A 21,325-nucleotide genomic window follows, 5' to 3' on the forward strand; every position below is an offset into this window, starting at 1 on the left:
TGTTTAATGTGTTCGGGTTCACAGCACTACAATCCCCAGGCAGCAGTTGCAGCCTCCCAGCCTTGCTGTGCCAGCTCACTGCAGGTGCCCCAGGGGAGTGAGTGCTTGGCTGCTCAGCTGCTGTCAGCACTCTGGATGCCTGCTCATGTCTCCCCTCTGCTAGCACCGCGGCTCTACCCCGCATGGCACATCGTGAGACACAAGGGACCACAGGGCTAGGTTGGGAAACATGCCGTGAGCACATGGTGTGGTGAGGTCTGTCCCGATCTGTCTGCCCTCCATGCCCTGCTGCAGCCCCCAGGGGAGGTGGCTTTCCCTCCTTGACTGCTTGCATCATGAGGTCAGGGCTGTGTTGACTTTGCATTGTCACCATGTGGCATGCAAGCCCAGTGGAGGGGAGTAGGTCATTCATAGGAGTCTTAATGCATGAGGCTTGGCTGGGCACTCCAGCTGCATTAAAGTCCTTGGGAAGATAAATCACTGGCTCTCCAGGGATGATCTCTACATGCACCAGCCCTTTCCCTCTTCTTTCTCCTGGCCTTTGGTGTGAACCTTCTGGCTCTCAGGGAGGTAAGTAGGGATACTTGAAAACTGTGATTCACAGTTTTAGACTTAGGCTGCCTGATTTTTTAAAACTCAGAATTATTTGCTGTTGGGACACCACGCTGATGCTCCAGCAGCCACTTCAGTGCTGTTGTGTGCAACGGCACTCATGCAAGAGACAGTGCCTGAAGCAACGCCTCAGCAAGACCCCAGCTCTCTGTGAGTTATCACTGCCCTTCCCCGGGCAGCTGGGACAGTGGCAGCTTAGCACACTGATTTTGTGTGTGCAAGGCGAGGACACTGGGTAGTATCGCTCCTTGGGCTGCTAGTGGGTCCTGGTTTGGTTCATGTAAGCTTTGTGGCTTCTGGTACTTGGTTTGGAGCAACTGGCTCAGAGTGCCTAATGCAGAGGAGTAAGCAAAGCCTGTTCGCAGACTACTTGAACGCTTGCACTCTCTTTCCCTTCCAATTAACACTTTCAGGTTGCCAACGTGGAGTTTGGCAGACCCCAGAGATTTGCGAGGGGTGGGGGGATGGTTGCCTTTTTTATAACTACTTTAGTGTAATTGTTTCTTCAATAAACATGGTTAGTTATTTTGGGGGTTTTTTTGTTTGTTTGTTTGGTTTTTTTAGTGGTCGCAATGGATATTTCAAAACTACTTCCAAAACAACAAGAAAAAAAAAAACCAACCCCCAAAAACCCACCCAGAATTACCCAGTAAGTTTTTACTGGGCTGGGAAAACCTACAAATGATGCAAAAGCAGCTATGTCCTGACACAGATTACTGAAGCATGCTAGGCTTCACCACCCGCCACTTGCAAGAGCAAAGCCTACAGTTAATGCAGACCACAAATTCATGAAGTGTTCCTTGCATGGTTAAAACAGTCCCTCCATCACGTTCTCCCCTTCATACACAGCATAATTCCCCACCCACAAAACAGCAGCTTGGAGCTAGGGTAATCCCACTAGACACACGATATGTATCCACAGCTTGAGAACTACACCAGCCAACTCTATACTGCGGCTCTCCAAGGCTTGCTGTGGGGCAGGGGTGCCAGGGCAGTGAAGGTTGTTTCTGTGCAAAGAGTTTGAAGCAAAGCTCGGGTCTATCAGCTTTGTGGAGCCAGCGGAGAATTTTGAGGGTGGATAGTCTGGAAATCAGAAAAGACATTTTGGAAGAGATGGGAGAAGGGCAGGACTGTGCCTCTGGCAATACAACCACGGATAAATCGAGTAAGATCATCTCAGTGTCACAGACTAAGTGTCCATATCCTAAAAACTTGCCTTCATTGTTAGTGACGCGCTTGCTGAGGTGAAGGACTGAATGATGGATTTGTAGCTCCCCAATTGCTCCTAACAAAGACCCCAGTACTGATCCATGCAGTGCCTGCTATCTGTTCTGTGCATAAACAAGGGAATTCATCCTCTGGGGATTCTCAGTCTAGTTTCGTTCATTAAGAATAAATTAAACATTAAAAAAAATGTAGAAGGAAATTAAAAAAAAGTGGTTTTTTGATTGGAACACATTTCTGTAAAGCTCTGAATGGAAGAAGCAACATGTAGTGCAATGTATTTCAAATAGATAGAAATAATGCCCTAAATATACCAGGCTAATTAGATGTACTTTTTCTACAAAACCACAATTCTAATGTTCCTGTCTCACTGTAATTAAAGAAGCATTTACCACGCATTGGAACTTTTAATTAGGTCTAACATCTAATAAACTTGGAGTAAACTAACAAATATTTTCTCTGTCAGTGGGTAGTTTTTAATCAATGTTTAGAGGTTTAAAATTTCAGATAGCAGACTTCAGAAAATCAGAGCACGACCCACAGGAGAGCTGTCAGGAATGAGAAGATATCTCCTGGTGGCAATGGGGTTGCAGGAACCCTACGGGGAGAGCTCACGCTGGCTCTCTGGAGAATTGTGGTCCTTTCCTCAGGATGGGGGCACAAGGCTGGGGGAACTGGGGCCTGGATGATGAGGAGGATGGAGGGGCCAGGGACACAGCTACAACCACGTGCCACGTGCCTGTGTGGGGTAGGGAAATGGACCTATCTCTTGGTGACAGTAGGAAGGCCGGTACTCTATGCTGAGCAGTTTGCTAAGGCCACACTGGGGTTCACGTGGTGGTAAGACAACTGGGAAAAGACATTACAGTGGCCATCTGTGTGCACAGCTGGGCAGCAAAAGTGCATGGCCTGCGTGTGGGCTGACAGGTCTGAGAGCTGGGAAGGAGGATGTCTGAGGAGGTGAGGTCACCACGGCAGGCTGCATTGGAGGAGGGGAAGGGTGGGCAGAGGAGGAGTACATCCATCTACTTTCTTACAGCTGCTCTTTCAGTGGGATCAGACCAGCATGAACCCTTCAGGACTGTGACTGGACAGCCCTTTTGAATCATAACGTCCTTCATCTGTTTCTTTGGAGGGCAGGGGCATGACACCAGAGCAGCAAAGCACAGTCAGCATACAGTGCATCTTCTTGCAGCACCTTCTCCGAGCATCCTACGCTGCCTCCAGGCACCGGTCATGCTATCTTACCATGTCCTGCTTCTTCTACCTCCTTCTGGCAGTTGTTTCAAGTTAATGGTCCAGATGATGGTTTTTCTATTACAGGTAACCTTAGTCCTGTGGTACCAGGTCCTGAGAGACATTCCTACTTACTTATTTTCTTGGGAAAGGAATTTCCCCCCATTGTACCCAGGGGGGTGGTGGGACAAAGGGAGTGGGGAAACTGAGTAATGAAATAACTCAGAGATTTCCACATTCTCTACAGATGAAGAAGAAGAAGGGGTGGGGGCACAGGATATAGGAGTGCGTGTTCAAGGAGCTATTGAGGAGGCAAGCAGAGAAGGCATGAGACAAGCAAAGGGCAAAAGCTGAGGGAACACTGTCTGGAGAAATAGAGTGTAGCAGGGGATTAGATGCAGTGAAGAAAACTGGGAGGATGGGAAAAGGGTAAAGGCTTTCAAATTTTGCCATGGAAATGGGGCTAGGACCGTTTGGAGGGGCAGGGTGAAGCCAAGGTGCTGCTGAAAACTGGGGGCACAAGACAGTGTCTGTGAAGGAGCCTGGAGAAAGGAAGACAGTAATACTTGCTTCAGTACAACTGGCAGGTGCCTGTGTTTTTGGAACAGAAGGTCATATATTTTGTGTGAAGTCTCCTGCATCTAGGGAACGACTTTAATGTAGCTTGAATTACCAGTAAGTGGAATAAGTATGTGCAATTACCAATAACAGTAACAGCCCTGGAATACTTCCTACCCATGGATCTCAAAGCACTCCTTTTTATGACTTATTCCTTGACTCTTTACGTCCCCAGGGAGGGAGGGGATTATAATGATCACCCACTTTACAAGTGGTGAAACTGAGGGTAAGTGGCTGAGTTGTGAATAGAGCTGTGACTGTTCTCTGACACCATCAGTTTCCCAAGTCATTGGTTGGGAGGGAAAAAGCTGCAGCAGCTGCCAGGAAAAGCCTCTGGCATCACAAGGGGTGCAGCGGTGGTACCTGTCGGACCTTCCTGATGTGACTGTGCTGTGGAGAAGACAGACACTTGGGCACCTTGAGGACAACCCGAGCAGGCTCAGCCTTGTGCTGGGCAGCAGGTTCCCAGGTGCTCTGGCTCCTGTGCTGTGGGTCCTGACCCCACTCAGAGGTGCCCCAGCTGCAGACCTGCTTTGAGCAACAGATCTACACAGGTGGACCCCAGCTCTCCCCCCCCACTCCCGGGCACACAGGCTGGTTTCTCGCCCACTTGCAGGGGCAATTCATGAGCCAGACAAGGGTGGTTGGTCTGGTATGAGAGTGCAGAGGATACCTGGGATCTGCTACCTCCATCTGACTATAACAGATGTTCATGTTGGCTCTTATGCGAACAGACCAAAGATAAAAGGTTATGGCACAGGTCCGCACCGCTCTGGGTCACAGTGCAGACTACATGCTGTAGTGTGTGCAATACATACAAATTGTACAGAGTTAAATGGAAATTTGGTAGGAAAACCTATTTCTACTGACATCTTTCATAAGCCTGCGAGGAACTTACCTGGGCACTACCAACATAGCAGGCAACTTCCTAAAAGGCAGCTATTCATAGCTGCGGAGATGGTTGTCTCCAGATGCAGAGCAAAAGCTTAAAATATTGATGTTGCAGTGGGAAAGCGCTCAGGCCCTAACTGGACAGGATACAGCTGAGTGGCTTGACCAAAGCCATTGAGGAAGCTGCTGGTAGTGTTAGTGGAGCCTCTCTCTTGCCTCCTGACACTTTCCACCAGCATGACTCCTTCTTTCCCCAGTTGCTGCCTTTACTGGACCTGACCAAAGACAGACACAAGAAACACAGACCATCAGAGCCAAGGTCCCAAGGACATTTTTCCAGTGGGGGCCAGCAGTCCCAGGCCCATCCTGGGGGCAGAAGGTGGCCTTGTCCCTGCCTACACTGGCTGGCTCTCTCTCAAACACGTATAGGCTAAAGCAAAAAGCCTGAACTTGCCTTCTGCAGCTGCGGCGTGGGGGTGGGGGCTGGGGGAGCTGTGTGGCAGCGCTAAGAGTTATTGCTATGGCATTCATGGAGCATGTTGCTACGAATCGATATCTCACCATAATTACCTCATTTGCCCATTTTTCAAATTAGATAACAAGGTTGAATGCTTGATCAGACCATCCCTCATCCATTTACTTTTCCTTCTCTCCCTGGCAGAGGAGGGGAGCCCCTCTTCTATTAGTTGGTAGGCCTTGGGATGAGTGGCGTTACACCCTGAAAACTCACGGCTCCTTTTGCCTCTCATGCCTGAGCATCATTATCAAAAGGTGGGAGGCCAGGCCAGGCTCCCCAGCGAGGGCTGGGGGTTGTTCATCCCAGCTGGCTGACTGCTGAGATCAGAGGTGGAAGGGAATGAGCTCATGCTCTGTTCAGACAGTGACATTTCCATGGGGCAGGGCTCATCCATCATGATGTGGCTGAGGAGAACTGTTAACTGTTTCGAGCTAGCTGGCTGCCTCTTGTTCTGCAACCAGGGGAGCCCAGGACCTGCAGCATCCCCTGGGGAGCAGTGTGGGGGGTGGTCTGAGGAGAACCCAGACCCCTGCGTGGGGGATAGTAAGGAGGACAGGAGAACCCCACCATGACTCAGCGTTTGGGGAACACAGAGCATCCATTTATAGGGTCAGTCAGTGCTCCTGTTTCACCCCCATGGCCAGCACTAGGGAGGGTTTTTTCCCCTTTGTACCCGCTGTTTTCTTCATAGAGGACAGGTAGACTCCCTCCAACACATTCCCCCAAGCTGACATGTGTCCACCTCTTACCTCAGGGGTTGATTCCTGGCTGGACCGATCACCTCCCCCCCCCCCCCCCCCCCTGCCCCGCCATGCTGTGGCCTGGGCTTTTTTGTTTCTGTTGCCCAGCAAAGCACTGATGCTCATCTGGGTGGCTACTTGGCTTTTGTGAAAATGATACTTGCTCAAAAGCAGAAGGTCTTGTAGCTTCTAATGGTACCCTCACCCCTCTCCGTGCCCCGTCCTCCTGAGCCAGCTTCCAGGGCAGTACCTGTTACCAGGTATTACAAGCAAAGCAAATGCTTGTAGCCAGATGGCTCGTTAGCTCCTGCTTCTCTGGGGATGCCCCAGCGCCTTTCCTCTGCACTCTCTGTGACAAATAAAGGACCCTACCTTATTCAGTGCTGCATGAAGAACAATTAGAGAGTCATTAATCTGCAGAAGGGAGGGCAGGTGGGGCACCAGCTGCTGAGCTGCTGTCACATGGCTGAAGGGTGGTGTTTCGGGGGCGGGTGGGAGTGCATCTGGGATCAGAGATGGGGGAAATGCGTTGTGCCCTCCCTGTCAATTAGTCCAAGAGGTTAGCCTTACCTCCAAGGAGCCAGGAGACCTTAGAGTAGCTCTCAACACCGCAAGCAGACTCTTTGGAGACTAATTGGGGTCTTTCACCTCCTTTTAGCTGCTTCTGAGTGATGTGCTCTGGAGTGCAAGCAGGAGAGCAGGTGTTTAGTTTGCCAGAGACTGGGAATCAACAGGGCTTTACCAGTGCCCTGGAGCCCAAGGGGTAATAGAGAAAGAGTCTTGGGAGACATGGCTCTGAGGTCACCAAGTCACTTTCAATCATTTATCAGCAGTCCTGGCTAACGGGGAGGGAGAGGTCCTGGTTGACTGGAAGTTAGCAAATGTGACACAAGAGGCACCAGAAGGAGGATCTGGGGAACTAGAGGCCTGTCAGCCCGACCTCGGTGCCGGGGAAGGTCATGGAGCAGATCAGCCTGAGTGCCATCACACAGCCCTGGTGGGGCCACATCTCGCACCCTGGGCTGGGTTTGGGCCCCTCACTGCAGGGGGGACGCTGAGGGGCTGGAGCGTGTCCAGAGCCGGGCAGGGGCTGGGGACGGGGCTGGGGCACCAGGCTCACGGGGGGCGGCTGAGGGACCTGGGGGGGGTTGGCCTGGAGAGGGGGCGGCTCAGGGGGGACCTTATCGCTCTCTGCAGCTCCTGGCAGGGGCTGTGGGCAGGGGGGTCGGTCCCTTCTCCCAGGTGAGGAGGGACAGGACAGGAGGGAACGGCCTCAAGCTGCCCCAGGGGAGGTTTGGATGGGATAGCAGGAAAGATGTCTTCAGTGAAAGGGTGGTCAGGCATTGGAGCAGGCTGCCCAGGGAGGTGGTTAAGTCATCGTCCCTGGAGGTGTTTAAAAGATGTGTAGATGTGGCAGTTAGGGACCTGGTTTAGTGGTGGGCTTGGCAGTGCTGGGTTAATGATTAGTCTTGGTGACCCTAAAGATCTTTTCAACCTAAATGATTCTATCTGTGCTCTGTGGCAGGGTGGTGCCTGCAAAGACACTCAGCATGGGGGCTCCCCATCCCTAGCTTTCAGGCTCTGCATGGTCACCTCCTGAGCCTCCCTGCTCTTCTGTCCTCCTCTGTGCCCAGGTCCCTGGGTTGACAGTCATTCAACAATAAACTGTAGGGGACCACCTGCTTTCTTCTGCACCTTCTCTGGTGGGAACATGCATGGGGAGGCATTTATGCACGTAGGGGGAGCTGGTGTTTTACCAATATGCTGCAGAGGAAGAACACGTACATCCAGGTGGAGAAGCATCCCTTTCCCCTGCTGCTGCAGGAGGCTGATGAGGACTTATATCAAAAAGTAGCGGAAGGTGTCCTGTGAAAGGGGAAGGGGAAGGCCTGTGCAGAGGTCTCCTCCAGGAAAGGTGTCTCCCTCAGAGGAGAGGAGCAAGGGGCAGAGTTGTTCTGAAGAGACGGTCTAGACTGCACCAGAATACGCCACTTGATGAGTTTGAATGGTGACTGGTTATGAGCCTCGAGGGTGGGCAGCAGGATTCAGGCTCAGTTATTAAGACCATAAATCATGGAGACAGTCATGGGGAAGGCTGATGGGGCGGATGCATGCAGCCAGAAATGCCGGGAGGGAGATGTGGTGGGCATTGGAGGCACACAGCTTCCCCACATTGCGTTATTTTAAGAATTTTTCATTTTTATGGCAATGCTGTCAGTTTTCTTAGAAGAAGGGACCAAATGATTTCAGGGTTCCTGATTTCCTGAAGACCCAGGCATGAATTCCAAGTTGCTCCTGATCAAGAGCAAGGGTTGGGGAGTGAGAGCGAAACAGCATTGGCAAGGGGTGCAGGACAAAAGCGAGGGATGGAGTGAGGTACTGAAATACCAGGAGGAGCCCATGTTTGGGGCAGGGAATGGCCAGGACTGAGGATGGAAATGTTTTCACTGGCAAAAGGGGGGAAGGGGAAGCCAATCCGTAGCGCTGCCTGCAGAGGAAGGTGGAGCTGTCTGAGGTAGCTGGCAGTGAGGCTGTGCAAAGCCAGGTGAGCTGCAGCCCTTTGCCCTGGGCATGAGGTGCTGCTGGCTTCTCTGCTGTCTAGTATGCTCTGGCACTCAAGGCCTGCGGTCTGTGGTCAGCTCTGTGCTATGCTGTAAATGTGATGCCTCAATATCTAGAGGGTAAACCAGGCAGATCCTTGTCCGCTTGCAGCTGTCAAAGACTCCTGCATCTCCTTATGAGCCTTCAGCCCTTTCTGGTTAGATGCTGGGCTCTCTGAAACATCTAGGCCAAGGAGAGGTAAACACATTCCCTCAGAGCTGTGCAGCCAGTGTGCCTGACAACTGCACTCCTGCCAGACTCGGCTTTTGCCCTGCACCCTGCAGGAGCAGCCCTATCTCTCCTGCCTTGTCCGCTCCCTAGGAAAGCCTCCAGAGGAACATCAGTCTGGCTTTTGCATGGAGTGACCTGTGCTGCATTGCAGTTGTAACATCAACGTATCTGGCAGCCATGTGAAATGCAGCACCCTGCTCCCTGGGAAATGTTGGTGTGTGCCCCAGTGAGCTCCCGTGCCACACAGCCCCCAGCTCAATGAGTGGGTGAAGGCTAAGCTCTCTGTCACACCAAGGAGCAATGGCCCTCTCCAGCAGTGTGCTCCTGTGGGGGGCAGGAACGGTTGGGGCAGCTCCAGGCTCCAGCTGCCAAAACCTTCAGCCTGCCCTGGCATCCCCCTGTACCCACCAGCTGCGAGGTATCAGGCACTGGACTAGCCTGTCTTTCCTCAAGGCAGTGTGAAGTCATTAGCTATTAATCTCCATTCCCTCTCCATGGCAGGGATGAGTACTGGCTCCATGCCAAACGTGAGGTGCAGGAGCAGGCAGCGATTTTGCCTTATGCTAGATGAGGTAGCAGAGCTAGTGCGGAGAGCTCCAGCATCCTGAGCCCTTGGTGCAGCTGGGTACGGGGCAGCCAGCCCAGGGGACCAGACTGCACCATCTGCCTTCTCCCACCAAAAGCCCCCAGGGCACTCGTGATAGAAAAGTGCTGAGGGAGGTGGTCAGGGACAGTCAGAGCCCTCATGGGTATGGGCGTGTGGCAGGTATAAGGGACCACACTACGGAAAATCACGACAGTGTGTGTGGAGAAAGGGAGGTGCCCCCCTCCATCACCAGATATCCAAGCATAATATAATCCAACATGTCTTCCCCCTTCCCTGCACACCAAGCCAATGGACAAGGCTTTCCCAGCCAGATTCACAACCCAGATCTGCTCCGGGACTTACATGGGCTGGTGGGTTGCTGCTGCTGTGGTGGGCTGTAGCTACAGTCTGCATCTCTAAATCTTGTCTGCTTTTTAGGTCACTTTGTTCTGCTTATAAATCCTGGCCTTGTCGCACAAGCCATAAATCTTCTTCTCCAGTCAGCACCATTTATTGTTTTCTCTGGTCTTGTTAAAATAACAGGGTCAGAATGTTTTAAATCCAGATTGTTGCATTTTCTGCAGTTTTGGCTGATAATAAGTATTCCTTTCCTCTCTGGGAAACTGCCACAGACTCATGGCAAGAAAGAACTGCTTTGGAACTTGAGGGGAGAGAGGAATGGGGGAAAAGGGTTCCAAAGGATTTGCTGAAATGATCCGCCGCTCACATAGCCCTCAAACATACGCACAACCCCATGCATGCATGTGGCGTACCCAAGGTTGCACGCAACCTTCCCATCCCTGCTTTCACACACCTACTGCCTGGCTGACACCCTGCACCTGCCTTTGCTGAGGCACAACCTTGCACAGATGAGAGCTGCATTCCCCCTCTCCACCCCTGACCCCCGCATCCACCCCGAGATAGCTGGCAGGGAACCACACAGGTGGTTGCTATCCTCCCCCTTGCCGAGCAGGGCTGTGCACCCAAACCTGGTCCCCACCATCCTAGCTCAGTGCTTTGTAGCTTACCACCCTCCCCAGTGCCAGGAGCACCTTCTCAGCTACATCTTTACCCAGCTGTGCTCCTCACCCCTTCCTGCTGCTGGGTCCTCCTCTGGGAGGAGCAGCACCTCTTCTCTGCTGTCTGCCTGGGGCAGGGGAGAGACTGTATGAGGGTGGGTTCACACGGTGGCACGGGAAATAGCCTCTGCTATGCACCAGGTACCAGGGCAGCCCTGCACGGGATCATGAGCCTGCCAACAAGTCATGTGTGATGGCGCAAAGGCAGTGCTCCCACGCTCAGCCGGCCTGGAGCCTGCTGAAGTGCACTGAAGCATCCCTGTGTATCTGCATTACAGTCCTCTTCTTAATGACCCTACAATGAGTGTTTCTGCAGGTTTCATGTGAAGGGCTGTACTCACTTGAGCGTGCAGTCAATACTCCTTTCGATCTTCATCACTCACTGTCTGGCTCCAGGCTTTATTTATTGCACAGCATCAAATCACCAAGGGAAAGACAAAAACGGCTTGCTCCCTCGTGGCTTTTTGGTGGGCATTCCCAGTGATCAAGCTTTAACAAAATTAGCATTGCTTCTACCTTTAGAGGTGATACTGCTGTCTGCAGTGCATGCAGGAGGAGCTGAGCCATAGCAGCTGTACAATCAATAGTACAGAGCACCTTGCAGGAACCACCTGGACCTTAGTCTAGTTTCTAATTGCTGGCACGTCATCTTCTCCCTCAGGGAATAATTGGAACATAAAGTCCAAGAATATATGAGTGTGTAGGTTGTGAGGATGACTGTAGATAGGGTGTAAGGCACAGACACAGGCTAAAGTGTAAAGTCTGGGTTATCAGTGGTAATTCTCAAGGGTGGCACCCTGTTTGAGAGCCAGAGCCCACGCTTTTAGAGTAGGTATCATTTTATAGCCAATAATACCCTAAAAGATGTGAATGCTTCTGCAAAGCAGACCCTGATGTTGGGACATCTAGAACAGGTGGGATTAAAAATTAATGACAAAAATACAGAGTGACAGGACAAAAGATCAGCAGCGGGGCAGATTATAGCTCTCTGGGTGGTATTTAACAACGTCATATGTTCTTTCTCTGGCTGCCCCCCCGCAGTCTCATCTGTATCCCAGCCTGTGCAAGAAATGAAGACATGTTCCTGAGAAGTGCAGCCTGCTTTCCTGCCCAGCCCCTGTGCCCTGAGAAGGAGCCATGGCAGAGCTGGACTCTGTCAACACGTGCATCACAAGGGTGAGCTGAACTTGTGCAGGAATGACAGATGAATGCTTTGTGCATGCATATATATGCATATATATATATATATGTTGCATACATATATATATATGTGTGTATCTGTTTAACAGTGCTTTCCCTCTTTAAGACCTGGAGCTCCACAGTAATTCCAGCATGCAGCTCCCTCCAGACTCCCATCTGGAGCAGTTACTTTTCATTACGAGAATAAAGGAAGCATTTACTAGGCATGATTACTTCCATAGAACCACCCATCTGCTTTGCCAGTGGGTTTCACAACTGCTCACTGTGAGGGAAGCATAGGAGGTAGCAATGCTGGCTTGGCTTGGAGGACCCTTCTGCATTTCTTTGAGCCCTATCCCAAACTTTCTCCAGGCAGCCCAAGATGCCACTGACTGAGCATCGTTAGCACTAGCCGAAGCGGAGGGTATGGCTGTAGTTTATGTGATCCACTTGGCAGGTACCTGGGTGCTGTTTTAATGTTTTAGCATCTGTGGAGCTTCAGCCAACTGCTGCAGCTTGTGGTATGTAAAATGAAACTGTTTGGCTCTTACATCCAGTTCTCTTAAGTGTTGCTCTAACCACAGTGCTGGGATGAGGCAATTTTTACTAAGGCTCTAGCTGATTAGTCCTACAGATCCCGTGGCACAGAGAAGACACCTTCACTGAAGGACATCTCAGGTATCACATGAGCCATGGCTAGCATTGCCCATTCTCTGATGGGTCTGTGGAGTAGCTGGACCCCAGAGCAGAGGGAGTACCAGAACAAAGGGACCTGGCACCATACGAAGAGCCCATAGCTGCTGGGCTGTTTCACAACTACTAGTTTTGGAGCTGCTGCCCCACCTCCTCTCCTTAAGGCAGAGGTTAAGAGCAAGGGACAAAAGAGGATCAGCTTTGCTTAGTGGCAGCAGAAGCCAGCGACCTCAATAGCTGCAGGCTTGGAGCAGGAAGGAGAGGTTTGGGAAGGGCACAGCAGAGCTGGGTAAAGGCACATCATGGGAGGGCTTTGTGCCGCCCTCCCCACCCTCCCTTCACAAGGCTCCCCCAGCACCAAGTGCCCCAAACCTGCCTGTGCCCAGTCCCTGTGGTGGGGTTCGGGCAAAAATGAGAAACCTTCCCCAGGGACCTAACCAGATGTTTTGGGAACATCCAAGGGTCAAACACTGGCATGTACCTCAGCGCTCAGCAGCAATACGAGCCCCTCCCTGCCCCAGCCACTGTGAGCACAAATTGCAGGCTGCACCTTGTCATCCCAACCAGGCACAGAGGGACACGCAGGCTCACCCACTCGAGTACTGCAGCTTTATTTGAATGAAACAATCCACGTTGAGAGTCTATAGGTTACACGGCGGGTGCGTCAGGGCTGCGGGGGGAGGATGGATGAGGCAACGCTTATAAAACATCTCACCCTGTTTAAAAGGTTCGGTTCAGTCCCTTTGTATTTTGTGCTTTTAACATTGTGGACAGCTTGGTATCGTGGTGGTGAGAGGGTCCCGGCTCCGCTCGGTGATGCTGATGTTGCCCTATCAGATGTGGAGCAGGGATGGAACAAGACGTGGTGGTGATGAGAGAGGCAGATGGAGGATGGGGCTTTGTTGCAGGGTCCCCACCCAGGTTACTGATGGGAAAAGAAACAAGAGACACTGGAGGACACCCCCTACCTCCCAGTATCCCCAAATACACAGAGTCTGTGTGTAGCTCCTTTGGGAGGGATGTTTCTAAACACTTCTGTCAGGTCAATGCATACTTTCTACTGGCCTTGCTGACCTGGAAGCATGAGAGTGACATAGTTCCACTGGCGCTGGATCCCACTGAAGTGGCTCACCATTGGGCCTGAGCTGGTTCTCCCTGCCCCTCGCAAGCCGAGGACAGGATTTTGGTGTGATCCCCTTCTATGGGATCCAGGGATGAAGTCTGCTGCTGATCCCTCCAGGCTGGAAATGAAACACTTGGTGAGGATAAGTACAGAGCGAGGAGATGGAGTGAAGAAGAGCATGGGAAACACTGTCTGATGCTCATTTCTGGCCAAAGTCAGGAGGTGCCACAGTTGCTTCCCTGTGAGACAGTTGTATCTTGGGTGATGGCCCCTTTCCTCCACTATGTGCACTGTGATACAGGCAGCATGGTTCTGGCTGGGATAAAAGTTCCAAGCACAAACATGCTGGCACCACATTTTCTATCCATTTAGAGATTGTCTCCATGCTGTCAGGCAAGGGCTGTGACAAAAACCACAAAGAGCCACGTATCTGTGGCATCCACATCTTTTGGGGCATGTCCTGAGAGATGAATGCATACTGTGGAGCCCTCTGGGGTGAGGCGGTAAATCTGTAAGATCCCAAGAACTGGGAAAACATGCCAAGCTCATCAGTTTGAAAGCACTGACTCTAAGCCACTTTACCCAGTATTAATGCCGCCACTTACATCAATGCACTGAGAAGCTGGGACAGCAGAGAAGGACAAACATTGTGGTTTGATGGGAAGAAAAGGTTACCTCCAGCAAAGTCTGAGAGAGTCTTCTTGTCCCAGGATGTTACCCACCAGGGCCTCCAGGAAACAACCAAATAAATGCACAGGAAAGCTCCTTTGCTCTCTGTAAATACCTTCCCCCATTGGCATCTGAATTTTGCCAGGGAAACCTCCAGTGCTCACAAGTCCCACTCTGCTCAACCTCTGTGTGGTACCTGCTGCCGCCTAGACAAAAGACCTGAACACTGCCCCCTGTCAATGCCTGTGGCATTTCAAAGACAGAATGAAATCAATTTTCTCCTCTCACCACAATTTAGTTGCTGTCTGAGCTAACCATGCCGTTACGGCCTCTTCTGGCTGTTGCTCTGTTTATTGACACCCATAGCTGGTTCTCGAGAACAACGCCCAGTGAGGTAAGACACACCAGATGCCCCCACCTTGGAGGGTGCTCAGGGTTGGAACATGGACAGGGGGAGAAAGGCGAGGACTGGACAGAGATGATGCCGACTCCCAAAGGCACTTTCAAGTACTGTCTCCTCCCTGCTGCATTGCTGCAACACACCCACACCTCAGTTTTCAGCTCTGATCCCTTTACAAGCTGCTAAGATAAACACCTTCACCAGCGCTGGACCTACACTGTGCAAGGAACACCTGGAGACAGCTTCTTCTCAGCACCGTGTTATATATCACAGTCACCAAAAGGAAAGCAGCTGGTACCTGCCACAGAGGCAGCGAGGTGGACAGGGAAGTGGGGCTGCACTCGCTCTTACCTGGCCGGGGCTCAGCCTGTGCCCTGAGCATCTGTAACGCTGCCAGCAAAGGAGTCACTGCTCACCTGGAGTGGCTGAGCAGGGCTGCTGACATCTGGCATGTTCCAGCTCCTGCTGAGGACCTGCTTTTGCTGATTATCTGAGTCATGCCACAGTTATGCAAGTTTTTAACATCTAGGAGTAACTCATAACAGCTGGGTTTTACACAACTGAAAGCCACTTTGCTGCCTACATGGCAGCACTAGAGCCCAGCTCCCTCAGCCTAAGCAGACCTCCACTGGCCAGCAGCAGCAGCGGATCTTTTATCTCCCTACAGACTTGGCTGGTGGACAGGACATACAGAGCGGTATGCAGAGCGGTAGAGCAGCCAGGTACCCTTCACTTGGCTCGATGGTTCAGGCAAGGACCTGGCCACCGCAGCACAAAGCACATCCAGTGCTATGAGCTTTGGGCACCAGCACTGCTGGGGGTACCGGCACTGTGTGAGGGCTGCCCAGTTGCCCCTGCATTATGCTGATGTAGGCCACCCTGGGGCCAACGAGTCTCACTGTAAGCCAAGCATTTATAGCCAAATTCCTCTTTAGCACAACAGTTAATGGAAGCACAAAATTTCGCCTCCTTCCACAGCAGCAAACGGTTTAAGGCCATACCAGATCCATGCAAAACCTGGATTTACCACAGACCTTCGCAGCTCTCCACAAAAAACTTTATTTACCCAGCTCTACCTTTGCAACAGCTGCCAGAAAAGATGGTATCTCTCCCTCTCCCCTTCCCTCATTCTCTGCCCTGTGCGGGAAAATCCTTACCACGAAAGGCAGCAGAGGGAAAGGCAGCGCTTGAGTGCTGGGACGCGAGCCCTACCTCCCTTTGCAGCTTCCCTGAGGGATCACCTGTGTGGGCACAGTGGGTTGCTTGGCTTCTTCACGCACAGATGTGCTGAGGATCTGGAGCTGGATCAGTACGTTTTCTAGTACAGGTTTGGCTGGGAAATCTGGTCTAAAGGCTTTTCTTTAGTCTCTGTTGCCTAGCATCTGAGCAGCTGCAGGTCAGAGCCTGCCACCAGTGAAATGAATGGCAATGCAGCGTGGAGCTTGTCTTTGCCCTCTTCTTTTCAAGAACACCATGAACAAGCTCTGTTCCATCCTCTCAGCCACCCATGGGGCTGTTGTGAGCCCTCTTTTGCCTCTGATGAAGCCAGGAGGTGACCCACAGTAGGTCTCTGATGTGCCCTGAACACGTGCTCCTGTCTTCTGGCTCCACCACCACCACCCAGGCAGCCCCACCAGCCCCTTAGGCTGTGCCAGGGCTGGAGGGAGCAAGATACAGAAGGTGCCAGCCCAGATCGAGGTGATGCTGAGTGTAACAAGTGCCAGAGGCAGTTATCAGTGGGACCAAGCCCCCCCCAGTCCCCTGCAGCCACACAGCACAGGGACACGGTGAGCCCTGCTAACCTGCTGTCAGCCTCTGGTGCTCTCTCTTGTTTTGAGGAAGGATGCTTGATGGCAAAGCAATTCAGCATGCACCTTAGACCCAACCCAGGGTCTAGACGCTGAGCACACACCTCACTCAGCCAAAATGGAGTGGGATGACACTGCTCTTCCATGGGCAAGAGGTGTCCTGGAGACTACAGTTCCCTGCAAGCTGCATTGCCTCCCTCTCTAGACAGGCAGGTTGGGTGAAGCTAGCCCTGAGCTGTCCTGCAGTACTTCTCAGGGTGTTTAAGGCCTCCAGGCCACAAGTGGCTGTCTGCAGTTTGATGCGACCATACCAGGCTGTAAGTAGCCATCAGAAGACCCCAGAATCCCCCTGTGGTGGGCTAGGTAGTGGCAGATGGTGAGCCAAACTGGTGTCTTCCAAGGGGAGTACTGAAAAACACATATATACCACAGCTATTATTTGGGATGCTGAGTGTGTCGGGGCTATTCAGCACCCTGCTGGAAACCACCAGCTGCCAGTTATTACCACGAAGTGTAAATTGGGTCCTGTTAAAATGCAATTTCCAGAGCTCTCCAGCACTTGTTTTTCTGCAAATGCCTTTTGTCTGCATTAAATGCCTTCCCAGGCCAAGTGAGATGAGCGGTTATCAGTGGGGCCAAAGCAAATACAAATGGTGGCAACACCTGGCTTCTCCTGAGCCTGCACGGGGTCCTGCTGCTGTACGCTTGCTGTCTCTACATACTGGGGTGCACCCGCATTGGGGGCAGCCCGGAAAAGACAACATGTCAGGGCAGTTTAATGGAGAAAGAGCGAGGGATCAAAACTGGTCTTTACCAACGCCAGGAGTGTGAGAAGGCCTCCCTTTTGCACAGGAGATAGACACAATGCAACTTCTTGTCCTCATAAAAAGCAAGGTCCTGTTCCCCGGGGGCAAGAGCCAGGCAGCGCTTGGCTGCAGTACCGCGTCCCACTGCACCCAGCTCAATGCACAGAGCCCACCGCGATGTGCCCCTCCGTGCTATTGCTAGGCTGTCCGAAGGCACACAGAGGCAAAGGGGTGCTGCAGCGTTTCCAGGGAAAGATGGATGTCTGCGTGACTCTGACAGATGAAGGGGACTGAAACAGCAACACCCTGAAGCAGCAACTCCCTGAGCTCTCTGTCTTAAGGCAAAAGTCTGTCTCTTCCAGTGGGGTGAGGTGGCACCATTTACCTCATCTAGGAGGGAAAATGCCCCGGTTCCTTTGTCTGTCACTGCCTGGGGCAGCTGGGGTCCCCTCAGGGCAGCGTGAAAGATGCCCTGACTCTTCCCACAGGTAAAACTCCCTGCCTTGGCCCCTCTGAGAGCTGGGGGGGAGCAGGGCTTGCTCCTGCCACCACCTTGCCCAAGGATTGCTTCACCCTGAAGACAAGGCTCAGGGCAGCGATGGTGTGGTGGAGGGATGCCTCTCCCACCCACGCCGATTGCTGCTCCCAGTGACTGTCCCTGCCAGGCTGACAAGCGCAGGGCACCAACACAAAAGCAGGGTGCTTTTCCTGGCACCGAGTGATAGGGATGGACTGGGGAGGAGGAATTCAGCCCCTGCTCTCCCTTTGGTACTGAAGGATTTCCATGTTGTTCTGGAGTAGTGCACCCACAGGATTTCATATCTAAATAAATTAAATTTCTGTACTCTGAATAGCAATAGGGAATAAAATACAATTTGTGTCATGTTTACTATACTCATTCATACATCCATAAATTATTTTTGCAAGAAATTCACCAGCCTAAACGTCTGCCCCCCGCCCCCTACTTTTTCCCTGATTGCCACTCTATTGCCTTCCAGAAGAAAGCTACTTCCCAAAGGAAAGGTTCCATATCACTGCTGCTACAGCTGCTCCTCAGGCAGCACACTATGCAGCTCTGCTGGGGCAGCTCTGCACGCGTACCCATCACAATGCTCCACTTCAGGAGTTCCCGATCCATTTGTGCACTATGCAAAGTTTTTCATATAGATAAAATGCTTTTTCACTCCCCTACGGCTGGGAAGAGTTGCGCTCAGGCATTCCAAATTACTTAACTCCAGATCAAATGAAACATATTAGCTCCATCGCTTTTCAGTGGCTGGTCTACATGGAAGGAAAATAGTCTATTGCTATTACCAGCCTGGAGTTGCTTTTCAGATCAAGTGGTAGGAATTGATGTTCATATTGTTAAACACCGTGGATTAAAGTCCCGTTGATGAGCTGTTATTGGGACTTGCACTGAACTGTGGAAAATTATAATAAAAAAGTGTATTTTTCAGAATACAATGCACAACTACAAAAAGAGGTTTCAAATGGAAGTTTCTTTGTAAGCCCCACTTGTAACTACACAGCACCATTCACTACTACTAATATCTACAACTTATACCCAGGAGCCTGCACACTCACATATTTTCTGTTTTATACCCTGGAAAAAAAAAAAAAAAAGAAATCAAGTATATATTGGCTAACACCCACACAGCATTCTTTGTAATGTATTTCTACAACTACCAAGCAGAGGTCTCCTTGTAAATAAAAGCAGTCTCTTAAATTTATATTGCACTTTTCTTCTGCAGGGACTTTCATACTATGTACAGGAATAATCTCCACCATCACTGAAGTGCAGCCACTTCTGGAGTGGAATAAAGCACCTACTTGGTGGGCAGGGCAACATAAAACATCAGGAAGAGAAACATGATGTTGGAACCACAATAGATACTTAAGAAGACAGTCTGTAATTAAGTTTAAGGACTGTAATTTAGCCAGAACAGTGAAAAGTGTGAGGGAATCTTTAATTGCAAGGGGTAAAGAGCATGGCTTTGTATCTCACCTGGGTCGGATTACCACCGCAAGGAGAATTGTCCTCTCAAGCATGGGGTAGTAAACCACAAATGCCACTGCCCCCAGAGAGGAGAGACATTGCCTCCCCCCCCCCCAGCCCCATCACTGCACAGCTTCTCATCCTTGCTGCTGAAGTGCCTCCTTCCTCTGCTACGCTCTCTCGGCACATCTGGCAGGGAAATGAGGTCCTTCCTTTTGGCCGCGGTACTTCTGAGAAGCTGAGGCACTTGGGTTAATGACTTTCCCCCAAACTCACCACCAGCTGCTTTCTGGCAAGAGATCACGGAACTGAGGTCTAAGCGGGAAGGGGCTCCCTGAAACTTTTACTGAAGCCGACAGGCCCACGCCTGACAGCAGGAGAAGGCTTCGCTTCTGGCTGGGGTGATGTCCTTGCTCTGCCCCGGACCCACTGCCACCAACAGGCTTCTTGCCCTCTGCCCCACGGGTCAGTTTGGTGAGGCATTTTCATCCTTCCTTGCAGGAGCTGGCAGCAGGGCTTGGACAGTCTCCCTGCAGGTGTCCATTTCTAAAATTGTGGTGCTCTTTTGCTGGCACTTGCCTCACAGATAATGCTTTTCCATGATCCTGAACATGGATTTGTTTAACAGGCAGCACCCGCCCAGCCCCACAGCACCTCTGCTGCCCAATAAACATTAGCAAGACATGGTCGTGCTACCCTGGCTAAGCAGCCAGTAGAAGCAAGGCCACAAGGGTCTTTGTCTCAGAGCCTAAAAGGTGAGATGGTTGCCCTGGGCTACTGCATACTGATGGGGAAATGCTCCTGTCTCCACCTCCTGCCCAGCAGAAGTCCCCTGGAACCAACAACGTAAAACAAATGTTTTGCTGCTGACAGATCAGGAGCCATCATGAAGCACCCAAGGGCCCCTGGAAAGCACTGTCTCTCTCCTAGGAGTTAAAGTGGACTCTTACTGGGAGTGGGGTGATGGCTTCTGGCCTCCAACAAGCATGGAGGAAAGGAAGAGCGTAGGACTGGACTAAGAGAACTCAGCTAAAAGATGATGGTGCCACTGGCTGCCCTTGAAAATGGCAACAGGCAGCAAGAAGCAGAAATGCTGTTGGCGCCCACATCATCCCACAACACTGCCTGGCCCTGGGAGACAGCCACAGGTCTCCTGGTTAAATGTGCAGTGTGATCAAGGTCTGGCTCTGGAAGGAGGAGTGGAGACAGAAAAGACTCGGTCCTTATTCTTGGAAGTGGCGAAAAGCAACAAGAGCAAGGGAGACCTGTGTCACTCCCTCTCACCGTCTTGTAAGGCCTCCTGCAAAGGAGGTCCCCTTGTCCCTCAGAGCTGATGTCCACCCTTTCTCCATTGGTGGCCAGGGAGCATTAGCACAGATGAATGCCCTGCCAGGAGCTAGAGAGTGATGGCTTTCAAGACTTCAAACTGAATCTCTTGGGAGTTAAGTAAGAGCTTTACCCCTCCATCAGTAGAGGAAATGAGGCACCAGCTGCTCCTGGAAGCTGAGCAATGCAGGAGGCAGCTAACAATATTCAGGTGATTTTAGACAAACACACTTGTCTCAGAGAAGCTAATATATCCATCAGAAATGTGTAGGGAGCCATGGGTACTGGGGGCCCTGGTGAGAGAGCTAGCTCATCGTACACCTGTGGTACCCCAGATAGGGAGTTTGGATGGGGTGTCCCTTGGGGGGGGAAGAGTCCCACTTAATTAACGGCCAGAGCATGGGCTAGCAAACCCCAGTTCACAGTCCTGTGGGGATAACTCTGCCCTGTGCAGGGAGGTAAGTCACGCCAGGAGCTGCCTGCAGTTGCAACAAGGTTATGACAGCTCCCATTTAGCTGGTGCAGGGCAGACCCTTCTCTTGGGGCTTCATCTGGAGCAGCACATGCCTCCACCCTGAGGAGGTCAGGCCAGACCTGCTGCAGGATTGCAGCACAGAGAGACACCAGCTTTACCCTTCCATGATGCCAGCAGGAAAAAGGTGAATCTCCCCCATTGCTGTTCCCCTATTCCTTGGTGGCAAATGGGGCCACAGTTTAGCACAAGCCCCTCTTTTGGGACAAGCATCCTGGCTCCATCCTTCTTGGGGCACTTTCCTGCCTGTTTCACCTTTCAGCTCCTCTGCCCACTGCTTTGGCAGTGGAAGCCGAGTGCCTGCAGGACTGCACGAGCTGACAAAATTCAGCCGCCTCTCCCCTGAGCAGTGATGCTGTTGCCGCGCTTTGCCCATGCTGCCGGTAACAGGCGGCGCATGCTAAAAGGCCTCAGAAGGTGAGAGGGCAGCATCAGAGCTGCCTGAACTGCTGGCCCAG

General features: G+C 51.7%; 1 protein-coding gene across 2 annotated transcripts in view; it reads right to left on the reverse strand.

Annotated features, from left to right (window-relative positions):
- Nucleotides 1–12,807: 12,807 nt before the first annotated feature.
- MDGA1 (MAM domain containing glycosylphosphatidylinositol anchor 1) overlaps nt 12,808–21,325 on the reverse strand; it is a 154,486-nt gene continuing 145,968 nt past the window's right edge. For both annotated transcript variants that reach the window (XM_040612262.1, XM_040612261.1), the window contains exon 18: nt 12,808–13,448. The gene's annotated coding sequence lies outside the window, so the exon portion shown is untranslated. The remainder of the gene's footprint in view (nt 13,449–21,325) is intronic.

Source organism: Falco naumanni, chromosome 12 (genome assembly GCF_017639655.2).
Source record: "Falco naumanni isolate bFalNau1 chromosome 12, bFalNau1.pat, whole genome shotgun sequence".
NCBI lineage: Eukaryota > Metazoa > Chordata > Aves > Falconiformes > Falconidae > Falco > Falco naumanni.